We start from the raw sequence: 15,798 nt of genomic DNA, 5'->3' as shown, positions 1-15,798 counted from the left end.
AAGCATTGCAAATAATACTGGCCACAAAATGCTCAACGTGGTACCCATTGTCTGGGTCATAAAATAGGCCCCAGAACCAAACAAAAGTGGCCTGCATTAGCAAACCAGGTAGCTAAAAATTAATTGGCCCACGTTAGGAAATCGGCTATAAGGGACTGCATGAATTCGTACTTGCTGCAAGCAATGTTTGTAAAAACTGGCTCACCTGGCTATAACACCGGCCCACACACTGATCTGTCAGACCTGCCCATCGGTCACTGTCTGGCTGCCTAATAGGCCACTCCCACTCTTGCTGCAGCAGCCATCTTTGGAACACGATGTGCAAGTGGATTTGGTCGCCATTAGTTGCAAAGGGAACTGACGAACTTTCCTGAACAGTTTGAGGTTTTTACTAAGTTAGGCTCTCACAATTCGACCTATTCTCCAGTCACGTGCAAAACCATGCTAAGTAGGGCATGATGGAGCTAAAGGGCTGCCTTGCATACACGGGTGTGTTTGCGTGAAGAGGCCAGGGTGCGATCAAATGATGCATGAGTCAATGGTGTTTCCAACTAGCCATCTATTTTTCTGCACTACAAGGTTGCCACCTTTCGCAGAAAAAAAAACAGCCATTTGTCAATTTTCTGAGATTATTGAGGGGCCCGGCCAGCTGCTTGGATACGATTTTTTCTAATCCCCACTGTATTTTTCCATTGGCTTGGCAATCCTGCTTCTGTTTACTTCAACTTAAGAATAGCTTAGATAGCTTAGAAATGACTTTAAAGTAATTTCTTGCTGAATTTACTGTTTAAAATGTATATTTCAAAGATCGGAAACAATTTAGGCTTCGTTATTTTGCAAGCCTTGACTAAAAAATAATCAGTCATGTCAGTCAAATAGTTGCGAGGAGACAACTCTTCTTGACTTGCATGAAACTACAGTCTGCTACTATTGTATTTTCTGCCAATGACAATAGGTTCTTCGAGCTGAATTGAATAAGCGACACATCATGTGAGTGGGTGGAACGGAATAGATAGCCAACAAAAGCATTCTCTCTTAGATGTGGCATTAGCCAAGGACATTTGATTTTAATAAAAATAAACATACAATACCTATTTACTTATACAATATTTAAGTGGAGAAGTGTGGCTCAATGATTAGAGCGGCAGACCCTGATGCAGAGGTCTAGCCCGGGACCAGGGTTCAATTCCCCGCCTCGGCGGGTCTTGGGCTCAAAAATCCCACGGACCGGATAATTCTCGCCTCGGTGCCTATTCCAATCATGGAGTCCCACTCTGCAACTCTGGGCAATAGCTTGCTTAATCTCCACAACGGCCCCCACAATGCTAAGGATGCCTGGTTTCCACCTTGAGGGTGCCCAGGAGTGGACACCTCACAGGGAAAGCCAGGATGGGTTTCACAGCGGTATTTGTACAAGCGCCTTGAGACCCTTGCGGGTGAGTAGTGCGCTATACAAGTATCAATTTACATTTACAAGTAAGCCCTCTTCATCTACTGGTCTGCTGTCGGGTCATCCACATTTTGCTTCCACCCACCACAGAACACAGCAATGAGCACGTGGTCCCGCCCCTTCAGCCATATGCTTACCAGCTGAGTGACGGCAAGCTTCTCTTTCGCAATGTGCACACCTCAGAATAATTAGTCCCCTACACTGATATAATGAAGTTCCGCTGCCGTATATTATAAGAATATTGGAAGTCACTGAGGAGTTCTGTGACCATATAGCGGAAAGAGGCCGAAGGCAGAATTACTTTAAACGGTCATGAAACTCCAAGCTGACCTGCAATATGCTTAAAATATATGGCAGGGGTTGCGTTATTCCTTATAATACATGGTTATACCATCCCCTTTCCCACAAACTACTTAAATCCCTGTTCCATTGCTGTTTCATATGAAAGAGAGAGCTTGTTTGCAAACATGAAGAATACAAGTATAATCTCTAGTGCAAAATTAAACACAGCAAAATGAGTCATGATATACAGCAAAAAAAGGAGTTAGATATTTGTTGCAAGAATATATTAGAATAAGTTTAATACAAGCCAGCTTTTTTTTTTAAAGTACTGTAGCTCAGAATGTATAGACCGATTCTATCTTTTCTACAATTACCTAAACCGTGCAATTAATAAACATGTTGCCACAAATATCTCCTTTGTGCTTATCAGTGTTCATCTTCAAAATCCGGGAAGAAGGCTCAATCAGGCTGATAGTGGTAAATTCCCTAAAAGCGTCAAAAATAATATTACAAACACCGGCTTCCTCCTGCTCTCAGTTGGAGGACGTTTTCTGCTAATATGCGATATGTTTCATGTACTACAAAGCAAGAGTGCGGGACGTAGCTTGGTCAGTAAGATTGGGGGTGGTGTGAGCTTCAGGTTTTCCAACAATCAGACTGGCATATAATGTTAAAATACATTCTACAACAAACAGGGTGCATGGTAGGGGCTTAAGGTGAGAGGATGCGGATTTGTAGGAGTACTAAGTGTAATAAAATCCAATATTTTGAAAAAATTATCAACATTTGTTAGGACTTTGAAAACAGAGATGAGAGAGAGTGTGCGTGCATTTTTGTTGGTGTGGACATGCAAAAATCCCAGGTGAAATCTGACAGACACCTCACCATACCAGACTGAAGGCATCTGAACCCAAGTATTCATCAGAAAATAAATTAGAGGGGCATAACCTCCTAACCCCTGCCTCCCTGAAGCTACGCCCCTGGCAATAGTTCCTTCACCACAAGGAACAATATGTTTTTGCACGTCCATCTGCAGTCGGTATGGGCTTTTAAAGGGGGATAAGCAGTGTTGTGGTAGGTTGAGCCATGGAAGCCTCCATGTGCACCTTATTTGTGTCATTCAGCTCTGTTGATGGAAGAGGATGCTGAGTGCCATTAACAACAATTCTCTAGGTACCCGAAAGATGTTCTGGCTGCCTTTGGGAGCGAGTGCTTGGTTCCCTGTCCTTCCTCTTTTCTGTGTCAAATTTCTTGCAAGAAACCTATAAAATGCGTGGTCACCAGAAATTCAGTATCTACTTAATAATGATGCTGCATATGCAGTAACTCCTGTATATCTATGGCCTTATTCCCAGCAGTTGTCTGTTGGCGTATCACCGCTGATCGTCCCAGAAGTGCTTGATCGCGAGCACGCTTGCCAGCTCCCGCACTCTCAAGCGGATTCTCCATCACTGGAGCTCACACACCAAATCATTCATTTTCATCATATTCGACTGTACTTATCGCGTGATATTCCCCTCGCTCACATTATGATCCGCCTCCCTGGCTGCAGTTTCTTCTGCTAACCATTGAGCCCTGTTTTGAGATTCCGTCTGGAGATAAAATCAAGGGACGAGAGAGAAAATGGGTTGGAAGCGGAGAGCTTTAATGCGAGTGAACTGGTCCCGAGATGCAGAAATGTAGTAAATGGCCCACTCATCACATCTCTTGAAAGGAGCCATCTATCTCCGCCCAACGAAAGGCTCCACTCAGAGCATGTTCTATCTATGATAGACTTATGTTACATGGGGCGGATTGACCTTGATGAGGCCTGCTAAGATTGCCGCAGATATCCATCCTCTAAAAGAGGTAAAGGAAGCATAGCTGAAAATGGGCTCAAAATGGCAGTGAAGAAAACAAGCATTGGCAAAGCAAGAAGGCTGGTGATGGCTGCTGACCTTTTTGATTTGTGGATCGTTTTTTGCATGAGCGGCACGCATTGTAGAAAAACAATCTCATACGCACCCTCTAATTTCCTTATTACAGGCAATAAAGAAATGACTTAGCTGTACAATTGTAATAACTCATTGCAGTTGAGTTCTGATGTCAAAATGGCTGCTACTAGAGCCAGCAACCAAGGTGGAAGGCAGGACACCGAGCATAAGAACCAGCAGTTTAAGAAAGACAAACAAAAATTATACTTGGCTTTTCCTCCTCCTTCTCTGATTTTCAAGATTAACAGTGATGAGCACAAAGGAGGTATTTGTGGCAACCTGTTTATCAATTGCACGCTTTATGTGTTTGTAGAAAAGATCTGTCTATAAATTCTGAGCAATAGTACTTTTTTTGAAAGCTTGCTTATATTAAACTTATTCTAATATATTTTTGCAACACATACCTAACTGCTTTTTTTGCAGTATAACATAACTAATTTCTGGAGAATGTATTCAATGATAATAAATTCAGTCCGCGTGGGCAAGTAAATGGAGATCGCATTAGAATGGCAGCCGGCCTTAAAGAAGGAACCCCAGACAAGTGTATCACTACATATTTAAACTAAGGGCGCCTCTGGTCACGTGATGGTGTCACGGTCTACATTTGCTTTCTTGAAAGCAAGCTGCGGTCCTTAATGCAAGCAAGAAAAGATAGCCACCGACCTCCTGGTTTGGTAGTGAAAGTCAGCTCTAGCTGGGGTGAGGGGGCCCTCATATGCCTGCCCCTCTGTGCCACTGCACCTCTCGCACCATTGATAGCTGCATCCCTGAGACCATAGTGTGTCAGATGGCACTGTTTATTGATGGCTGCATCCCTGAGACTGTATGTTAGCTGGTAGTATTTATTGATGGCTGCATCCCTCAGACAGTAAAGGGTCAACTGGCACAGTTGATTGATAGCTGCATCCCTGAGACTGTAGTATGTCAGCTGGCACTGTTTATTCATAGCTGCATCCCTGAGACTGTAGTGTGTCAGCTGTCACTGTTTATTGATAGCTGCATCCCTGAGACCATAGTGTGTCAACTGGTACTGTTTATTGATAGCTACATCCCTGAGACTGTAGTATGTCAGCTGGCACTGTTTATTTATGGCTGCATCCCTGAGACTGTAGTTTGTCAGCTGGCACTGATTATTGATAGCTGCATCCCTGAGACCATAGCGTGTCAGGTGGCCCTGTTCATTGATGGCTGCATCCATGAGACTGTGGTATTTATTGATAGCTACATCCCTGAGACTGTAGTTTGTCAGCTGGCACTGTTCATTCCTAGCTGCATCTCTGAGACTGTAGTATGTCAGCTGGTACTGTTTATTGATGGCTGCATTCCTGAGACCGTAGTATGTCGGCTGACACTGTTTATTCATAGCTGCATCCCTGAGACTGTAGTATTTATTCATAGCTGCATCCCTGAGACTGTATGTTAGCTGGTAGTATTTATTGATGGCTGCATCCCTCAGACCGTAATGGGTCAGCTGGCACTGTTTATTTCTAGCTGCATCCCTGAGACTGTAGTATTTCAGCTGGCACTGTTACTTCCTAGCTGCGTCCCTGAGACTGTAGTATGTCAGCTGGTACTGTTTATTGATGGCTGCATTCCTGAGACTGTAGTATTTATTCATAGCTGCATCCCTGAGACTGTAGTGTGTCAGCTGGTACTTCTTATTGATGGCTATATCCCCGAGACTGCAGTTTGTCAGCTGGCATGGTTTGTAAGTGATGAAGACGCAGCCAACGTAGTGTGGTAATCAGCGGATGAGTCCCCCCACAGGGGAAAATGTGTTCTGCATGGGGGCAACACAACCATTTTGCCAGGGCATGCCACAGAAGCAGGAGAGGTTGAATGCCCAAACATACACCAATACTGCAAAATCCCTACATTCTATATCACGAACCACATTCCTCTGGACGGGGAGTTCCCTAACCATATAACAGAGTCAAAATGATCAAGAGTTCGTTTTCTTGATATTATTCGTCGTCAGGTCATCCTAGGAAAAAAGACTACTGCCAATATGTGAAATACAAAAACAAAACTTACTTTTAGCTCACTGAAGGATTTTGAGGCATTAGTGAAGTAAACATTATGGACACAAATAAGAATTCATGCAATTCATGCCCAGCCCCAGTTGACTACAGCAAACACAGCCAACAATGCATTTGGGAATTAAACTAATGCCAGTAGGTGGGACAATTGAATAAAGCATCTCTCACAGAACTAACTATACCGAGGCTCAAATCTTTGTCACCTAAATTAGCACGTGTACTCTGCTGAGTTGCAAAGTATTATTTTCACACAGAATGAAAATACGGAACATTAACAAAATGTTTAAAGACTACCAACTTGTCTTTTCTGGATTAGGTTGCTTGAAACCAAAACCCTCACCCTGCCCGTTGTGAAGTCTGTACAGCACGTGGCCCAAAGACGCAGAAGGATTTGTGACAATAAGAGAAGGCTGAACTTCAAAGGTTGGAGCAACCAGAGGTCATAGAGCAGGTGAACTGTAAAATAGTGTGGGTATCGCCTATGGTACTAGCCACGAAGCCCAAGTGACCCGAAGCTTTATGTATCTGGATAGACACTACAGAACATTGTCATCATGAAAGGATGCCACACTCACTATCATTGCTGATGACATATTGGCGGTCCTCAATTGTACCAAAGGTACTCTAAGTTGTACTTACAATCAGGCTACCATCTACTGGTACTCAGTGATGCAAGGTGCTACATCACAATCCTCTCAATCCCTGCACACCTAGGACAGTACAAAAGACAATGCTTCAGCATGTCCCCAGCCACTGAAGAATTCCAGAAAGCTATCAAGACACGCTATCAGGACTAGATGGCATCATCAACACAAGTGGTATGTACTCGCTCAATAAAAAAACAATAGAAGACTCAAACACGGCACAATGCCTGATAAAAGCCAATTGCATGTTTCACAGCAAAAAATATTAATTCTTGAAAGACAGTATCAGGTTTTTTGGATACATTATCTAATAATAGGGTATAAGTTTAGATTCATGTAAAGTTGAGAACACAGACAGTGCACCCTTTCCCCAGAATGTGTAACAGACAGACACAGCTTTCTGGGGATGATGAAATACTGTGGTCATTTCATGCCTAACAGTCATTCTAACACAACCCTTTCTCAATATCACCAAATCAGCAGCTGTAGTTTGCAAGTGGTCGTATGAACATGAATCTGCATTTAATTAAAATTAAGCAACCCTTTTGAGTGCCACAATCATGTACTGCTTGATACTAAAGCAGTGATGGAGATAATTGTAATGCTAACCCTGCAGGTCTGGGTGAAGTACTATTACAAAAACACCAGAGCAACTGATAGAGCCTCATCACATTTCGCAAGTACAGCACTTACTGACACTGAGAAACAGTACTCGCAGATAAGAAGGAAGCACTTTCTATAACTGCAATAATTTTTGTTTGACCCAATATGGCCAGGACTTCAATGTCATAACGGATACTAAATGTGTGTGCCACTATTCAGAGGACCTGATAAAAACCCACCTCCTAGAATAGAAAAATCGTCTCTCCACCTACAGAAATACCAATTTTTTGTATGATACAGGGCAGGACTGTACAATCTAGCGGACAATCACCTTTTTCACTCAGCAGTTTGCAACTACTGAGACAAAAAAAGTGCAAAAATCACAGATGACTACACATGTTTTGTGACATACACTGCCTATCCAAAGGTGATAACAGCAACAGAGGGAGCACAGACTTTGGCAGTAGATGGGTAAATTCAGCTGGTGGTTGACACTGTCCAATCTAATTTGTTGAAGAGGTTTCTTGTTGGCCTTCATAAGAAAGAAGCAACCATTTTGCTTACTCTTACTGAGTTGTGGAGGATACATGATGAGTTAAGCATATGGGTGGGTGATTTTAATATTTCATTATGTGAATTGTCATCTCAGAAAGTCTGTGGGGTTGTGAATTATGCTGGATGTGAAGATCTCCATTTTAGGCATAACTGCTATGGTGAAATGTTGTATGCATTTATTAGCACTAATGACCTAGAAATTCTGGATTTTGCTAAAGATGTAAATGGGCAGACTATTCCCACTTTTAAAAACTGGAGGACTAGCTCAGTTATCAATCATGTTATTGTTTCCTCCAGCATTAGCTCTTATTGTGTAGCCCCTAGGATCGAAGTTACAACTCTGAGCGATCACAATTATATCATCCTAGAATATTCTCTATGGAGTGAGAGTCTTGCAGCTGTGGGTCACACTGTCACTAATGTGGAACCTCATAAACCAAATGGTGTTAGAGTCAGATAAATAGGGGAAAGAGCTAATGAAGCAATAGGCTCTATTGTCACTGAATGTCTGTCACATATTACCCTTATCCTTGAAAATAATACTGACTGTGGACAGGTCTTAGCAGCCTTTGAAAATATTAACTTATCTATCGATGCAAGGATCACCAGACCAACAAGAGACAAGTGTAGAAATGGATTAGGTTGGTTTGACCACATGTGTACTAAGTTACTAACTGAGCTGAAACATGCACTTGCCAAAAAACCCAGAGACTCTACTTTAATAACTAAACTAAGAGCCGAATATAAGTATGCCTTGAAAAATAGGAGGGGTGACTTACAGCAGGAAGCTTGGGACTCTTTTAACCAAACTGCAGAGTTACACAATAGTACATTATTCTGGGCTACGGTTAATTCCCCCTTTCTCAAAGAGGATAACATACCGGAATTAACTTCTAATGTCCCTAGCGATTGCTGGGTTACACATTTTTCAAATATTTTTGGTTTCGAATGTGGCCCAGTTATTACCCCATGCAGTTGGCCTGTACTACCTCTGGATTTTACTGTCGCCAAGGTTGAACTTGGAATACGTGCTAGCAAGGGGGGGAAAGCCCAGGGACCCGATGGGGTTCCTATTGATGTTTACAGAGCTGTTCCAGAGATCTGGGGCCCTCTCCTTGCTAATGTTTTCAACGCTGCTGCATGTGTGGATGCTCCAAAAACCTGGGGGGAATCTATTATTACCCCGATCTTCAAGAAGGGCAGTAGGTCAGATGTAAAAAACTATCGCCCCATCTCCCTCCTTGACTCCTCTATAAAAATCATGAGCCGAGTCATGCTGGTTAGGCTTGAAGAGTGGGTTGATGAAAAGGGCATTCTGGCTGATATCCAGTATGGATTTAGGAAGGGAAGGGGTACACTAGACCAGTGTCTAAATCTTGACCTCATAATTGGTAAATACGTTGAAGCGAAAGGTGGTGCATTATATTTATTTATTTATTTATTTATTCAAAGTTTTATATAGCGCGAACAGGATCCTTACCGATATCAGAGCGCTTCACAAAGACAGGGGGGGGCAAAAGGAGTAAACAGAGATAATGGGAACAGTATAATAGTCAGTGACATGGTAATAACATGGATAATAAAAACAAACATAAAACCAATCCATATATGATCAGGTAAATAACATGGTAACATGGTAATAACATGATAATAACATGGTAATAACATGGTAAGTAACATGGTAAGTAACATGGTAATAACATGGATGATAAAAACAAACATAAAACCAATCCATATATGATAAGGTAAGGGAGTAGTATAGAGCAGTACAGGTCATTGGTCCGACTACACTGGCGTACAGGTGGATCAGTAAACCAACGTGTATCATATCTTGGTCGGTAGTAAGAGAGTAGCGTAATAGTGCCCCCAACAAGTCAAGTATAGTGCCAGGGGAAAGGCAGAGCAGCGGTACAAGCAATGCAGGGTCTCTGACCCAACATCTGTAGCGATCAGGAGATCTTGGCCAGAAGCATTGTTTTCACCTCTTTCTTGAAGAGTGCAGTGGAGGTGATTAGCCTTGTTTCAGGAGGGAGCGCATTCCAGATCCTGGGTGCCATTCCAGAGAAGGAGCGTTTGTAAGTTTTCGCTTTCCGAAATCTACGAGGTTTCAAGAGTAGATTTTTAGTACTCCTATTGGATCTCGAACCTCCTGATATAGACAGCTTTTGAGCGAGGTAGTTGGGTGCCTTGTGGTGCACGGCCGCGTGTGTCATAGTTGCAATTTTTAGCTGTATTCTGGCTTCAAAAGGCAGCCATTTTAGAGACTTTAGGTCTGGGGATATGTGCGAGTGCTTTCTAGAGCCAGTAATGAGTCTCGCGGCAGCGTTCAGGGAGGCTCTTAAGGGTGCTGTTGTGGATAGTGGGAGACCGCTGAGGGTCGCAATTCCGTAGTCTATTCGAGGGATGACTAGAGCTTGTACAGCAGTTTGGAAGTCTTTGGCCGGGAGGAAGGGCTTAATTTTCCTCAGCGTGTTAATTTGGAAATTAGCTGCTTTTGTGGCTTTGCTGACGTGCTGCTGCATGTCGAGCTTGGCATCGAGTGTGATGCCTAGGGATTTCGCCGAGTCCACGATGGTAGGTTGGACATTGAGTGCTGTTAGGTTGTTGAGCCAGGTTTGGGTGGTGGAGATTTTCGCCGGAGGTGAGATGAGTAGGAACTCAGTTTTTAGAGCATTCAGTTTGAGGTGATTATTGGCCAGCCAGGATTGGGTGTTAATAAGCGTGGAATTCAGCTGTTTGATATCTTCCGGGGACTGTAACTTTAGGTAGAGTTGTGTGTCATCAGCGTACATATGGAATTGAACATTGGATGCTTGAAGCAAGGTGGCGAGGGGTTCCATAACGAGGTTGAACAGTGTAGGAGAGAGGGTGGATCCTTGTGGAACCCCTAGATCTGCAGGCACAGGTGTAGATAGTACATTGTCAATCTTGAACCTCTGAGACCGGTTGTGAAGGAAAGACGAAAACCATTTGAGAACAGTTCCCGATAGCCCCATCCTAGTACTTAGTAGCCCCAACAAGTTCTCATGTTTGACCGTGTCAAATGCTGACGAGAGATCAAGAAGGATGAGGAGGCAGGACTCATTACGATCCAGAATTTGGAGGGCGTCATCAATTATGTGTGTCATAGCTGTTTCCGTGCTATGTTTCGCTCTGAAACCTGATTGATGAGGGTTGAGGAGGTCAAAATGGTCAATGTGTTTTGTTAGTTGGAGTTGGACACATTTCTCCAACAGTTTGGCCAGGGTGGGGATATTGGTGATGGGCCGATAATTGTTTAGGTCAGACGGATCAGCTGTAGGTTTCTTGAGTATAGGCGTGACTTGCCCCACCTTAAGGGAGTCTGGAATGTGTCCTTGTTGCAAAGAGCTGTTAATGATCTTGGTCCAGAGAGGGAGGAGCAAGGGGATAAAGTCTTTTACAGCATTAGCAGGTAGAGGGTCTGTGAGGTGATTAGAGGGCTTCAGAGTGCAGAGCAGTTTGTGTATAGCTTCTTCCGAGTAGGTGTCGAAGTACTGCCAGGATGCATTGTTTTTAGGTTGAGTGTCAGCCATTCTGGTGTAGTTGGAGTATCGATTTACATCCATGATGAGGTCATTTCTTATGTTGTCAGTCTTATGTTTAAAGAAAGCAGAGAAGGCTTCACAGTGTGGAGTGTCATTTGTTGTGTTATTTGATTGTGTGGGTTGTGCCTTTGTTTGGGTCTTAATTAGCTCGAACAGTTTTCTTGGCCTATTCTTCGCTTGGTCCAACTGACGGCTGAAGAAGTCCGACTTTGTGCGCTTTATTTTCCTAAAGTAGGCATTTCTCTTGTTCTTGAGCTTTTTGAGATGCAGTGCTGAAGGGTCCGATCTCCAGGTGCGCTCTGCCATTCGCATATTACGCCTTTCGTCATTGAGACTGTCATCATACCAGGGGTTAGAGATTTTGGTGGAGACTCTCTTCAGTTGCAGAGGGGCGACTTCATTGACTATTGTATTCATAGAGTCAAGGTAGTGGTCAGTCAGTGATTGAACATCTGAGGCCCCTGAAGGGGGAAGGAGGAGGTTGCCGATGTGGGGAGGTATGGTGGAGGGGTTAAGATTCTTCAAATCCCTTTTCCATGTTTTGGATTTGATTGGTTGAATAGGGTTAGGTTTAACTTTTTCGTTGATAAAGAAGGTGATAATGTGGTGATCTGACCAATCGCAGGGTAGAATCGCTTCCAATTGAATAGCGTTCTCTTTGGCAATGATGAGATCGAGTATCGCTCCTTTGTCGTGTGTTGGTTTATCACATAATTGGGTGAGGTCAAGCGCATTGAGGAAAGTTTTTAGACTATTCACTGAAGTGTCTTTCTGATCGTTCCAGCGGAGATTGAAGTCACCCAGATAGACTTGAGTGGTCTGCCGACCGGCGTTGGAAGTGATCAGGTCCATGACTTGTTGGGAGAATATGAGATTGTCACCAGGCGGGTGATAAATGAGATGTAGAGTACATACTTGTTTGCCCTCACTGATGATGTCTAGGCAGAGGAGTTCACAGGAGGAGAGGGAAGGTGAGGTGACTTGAGTAACGGAGAGGTTGCTCTTAACAATGCATGCAATTCCCCCGCCCGTCTTGCCAGGAGACCTGTCCAGCCTAATGATGTGGTAATTGGGGGGGACTAGTATGTCCATAATCGGGGTAGAGGCTTCAGTGAGCCACGTTTCCGTTAGAAAGGCTAGGTCTAGCTCCCTATTTGTGACAAGATCCGCGATGTCGGAGGAGTGTCTCTGGGCCGATCTGCAGTTTAGTAGGATGCATTTGAGTTTGGGAGAGAGAAGGGTGGTCGAGCTTTCTAGTGTGAGGGGAACTTTCCTGAGGTTGTTAGGGACGGAGCCTCTGTTGTTGAGTGTTGGGAGCCTCAGAGCGTTTGTGGGAATTGTGGGTATGGGGATGTGCGAATTGGGAGAACCTTTTACCGGACCTGGGCCATAAGAGCGTAGGAGAGAGCAAAGGTCGAGGTCCGACAAGGGGCTGAGAACACGACGGGGGCGGTGGGAGTTATTGCGAACGGGGATAGTGGACCATTGCTGGTGTCGTCGGGGGCGAGTGTATGTAGGAAGGGTGCGTCGTTTGTAAGGTAATGGGATGGTGGGAGGTTGACTGGGCTGTGAGGAGAGAAGGTCTTTGATTGCGTGGATGTCTTTTATGTTTTGCTGATCTTAGCAGCGCCTTCGATATGGTTGATCACGCCATTTTATGGCCTATCTTGTTACGGATGGGAGCCCCTGAGGGTATAATCTTCTTCCTTGCCAGGCTGTACCAAAAGCTGCAAACTTGCGTGCGCTATGGAACCAAGGGTGAATGTACCCCCAAATTTAGCGTTCGGCGCGGCATTAGACAAGGCTGTGTTTTAGCCCCGCTATTGTTTATTTTATTTATTAATGAAATTGATGGAATTTTAAAGAATGTCCAAGCTGATGCCCCTAGGTTAAAAGGTGTATGCTTACCGGTGTTATTATATGCTGACGATGCCGTGCTCCTTTCCAGAACCCATTTGGGTCTCCAACGATTGATGGATAGATTTTCGTTGTTCATTAAGGACAGGAAACTGCTCATCAATAAGGAAAAAACGCATACTATGACTTATGGGGCCAACTATAAATCTAAAGCCTTTTTTATTGATGGTAACAAGGTGCAACCAGTTGATTCATTTTGTTACCTTGGAATCACTTTCTCAAATGATAGAAAATGGACCAATGAATTTAACAATATTAGCAATAAAATGGCAAAAAGCGAACATGGTATCTTCAGATTTGCAGCAAAAATTGGGGACAGGCGAACCAGGGACATGCTGCAAATTTATCAAGCTAGATGTGCCACTATTGCACTGTATGGGGCGGCTATTTGGGGGTATAGCTATGACCATAACTTACAGTTGGAGGAAAATTCCTTCTTAAAAAAGCTTTTGTGTTTACCCACCTCTGCCACCACTATATTGATCCATCGGGAATTAGACATCAATTTCCTGACTGCTCTATTGTCCTTAAGACCACTTATGTTATGGCGCTCTATATGGCACCAGGACGAAAAGTCCCTTAATAGATCTATAATCGAGGATTGTCTTTCATTGGACATGTACAGGAAAATCCCTTGGATAAAATATGTCGCTGATTGTTTCCTGCAAATAATTAATCTTAATGTTCTGATTGACCCTAAGGCTGCTTTGACGATACCCAAAGACGAGCTGAAAGTAAAATGTATGGATAACCTGGCTAGGAAGAGAGCTTTTGCCAGTGGATCCATGTTAACAGTCACATTTTTCAGTAGATATTCCCTCACTGAAGGTTTCCCACCTTACCTATCCTTGGTGACTAGGCAATCTCACATGTTTGCCCTAACCAGACTAAGGTTTGGAATAGTACATCACTTGGTGGCTCTACCTAACCTTAAGCAACATCCCAAAGGTCCATGTTTGTGTGACGGCATATCTAAACAGAGCACCTTGCACTTTCTACTAATATGTAAACCGTACTTGAACTTTCGTATTACGTATTTAAAACCTATGTTTGTTAAAAATGGGGTATGTACAGTTGATGAGGCAATGAGTCTTATTTTTAATATGAAATCGGCTGACATTTGTTTTTATACTGCTGTGTTTTTAAACAAGTCTATCAGTGTGCGTAAAGGCATGATATTTTAATGTACTTGGTCTGTATTCTATGATATTCTTTTTACATACTGCTGCTTCATGTATTTTTTTTAATATGTGCTTTTATGGTCATTTTATATGCTCCGAATAAAGCTTCATGAATTGAATTGAATTGAGTTAAGCATATCAGACAAGGAAACATAATAGTTGTGCTGCGGGAACTGCAACATTGAGTTATACAGCTAGCAAATCGGCGAATAGCAAAAGCTTAGTTGAGGAGGATGCACAACAATTTAAGCATGTTGTGTTACACTACAACAAAGGAAGTGCACCAAGGGAGCACCAAGACATGGTGAAAACTAAGGCCCTACTCAGGGGAAAAAGTCTTGTTTCTCCATATGGAGTTGGGAGCGGAGCACAACAACTGAAGCAGGAACATGTCCTCTCACCATCACAGAGGATGTCTACATTATACCATGGTCCAGAGCTAGCAGAGATCTCTGCCTTATGCCAGATGAGCAGCTGTTGGTTTTTATTGACACCTGTTCAATATATGCTGCTTCAGTTGTTTGGCACTCCATATGACTTCTTCCACAAGGTTGTCCTTTAGGAGAAATCAGACTTTTCCCCTCCGAGTTGGGTCTTAGTTTTCAGCATGTCCTCGCGTTCCTTGGGCACACATATTTTGTTGCATCAACTACTTTTAAGAACATACAACCTAAATTAGAAAAAGTATTGACTGCATATGGTCTGTCAACAATCCTCAAAACGGACAAAGGACCTGCCTTCAAAGGAGGTACATTTCAAGAACACCTGAAAGCCTTGAGCATCAAACATCACAAAATCACTCCATGCAAAGGAGGAAGTTGAACATTTTATCGACACGTAAAACAAGGTTCTTTGCAAAGGAGTGGAGCAGAGTGAAAATCCCGAATGGGCAGTACACCGCTTCATAAGTGCATACAGGAACTCCACACTGCATGCCCCAATGCACACAAGCATCCGTTGTGCTGGGTGGTGCTCTTCATGACGCCATCCTTGCAGTATCAGAGTGGGAACCAGAGGTCCCTGCCAGTTAAGACTAAAAAAGAGTCAACGTTCACTGACCAGGTCAGCAGAGAAGGGCTAAATCCCCTGAGGTTGATGTTGGCACAAAGTGCTTTTTAGGGACAGACACTAGGAGGCAAACTTAGAACACCTTCTGAATGTGCCCTAAGGACAGTAATAGCAGTGAAGGGAACAATAAAATCTAGGACACAAAGTGAGAAACATGTGACTTGACAATGGTCTGTGAGAGTCACCCACACTGCACTCATGTTGTGTATGTTTTTAGCCTTCACCTCTGTGTGCTGTAAGCTTGTCACACAGGGAACACGAGTGTTTTGTTTATACTGAAGTCTCAGATCTTAATATTTGGTTTTTTTCCTTCACCAGGTTGGTCATGTTCTATCAGGTACTACACAAAGTATGTGTTAGGCTGGTTTAAAGAGGTAGTTTACATCATATAACCACCAGGGTGTAAATAGATTTGATTTTATAAGGTCCTGACGAATCGTCACCAAATTGATTGACTACTAAACGAGAAACATGTTGAATACACAATAGAGCGCCCTACCTGAGACACAACCTCAGACAT

At 43.3% G+C, this 15,798-nt stretch overlaps 1 protein-coding gene across 2 annotated transcripts in view; it reads right to left on the bottom strand.

Annotated features, from left to right (window-relative positions):
* Nucleotides 1-15,798, bottom strand: part of VAV2 (vav guanine nucleotide exchange factor 2) — a 789,576-nt gene that overhangs the window by 232,916 nt on the left and 540,862 nt on the right. The gene's annotated exons all lie outside the window — the stretch shown is intronic.

Source organism: Lissotriton vulgaris, chromosome 5 (genome assembly GCF_964263255.1).
Source record: "Lissotriton vulgaris chromosome 5, aLisVul1.2, whole genome shotgun sequence".
In the NCBI taxonomy this organism is placed as follows: domain Eukaryota; kingdom Metazoa; phylum Chordata; class Amphibia; order Caudata; family Salamandridae; genus Lissotriton; species Lissotriton vulgaris.
The sequence above is the reverse complement of the archived record's forward strand: the minus strand, read 5'-3'. Positions and strand labels throughout refer to the sequence as shown.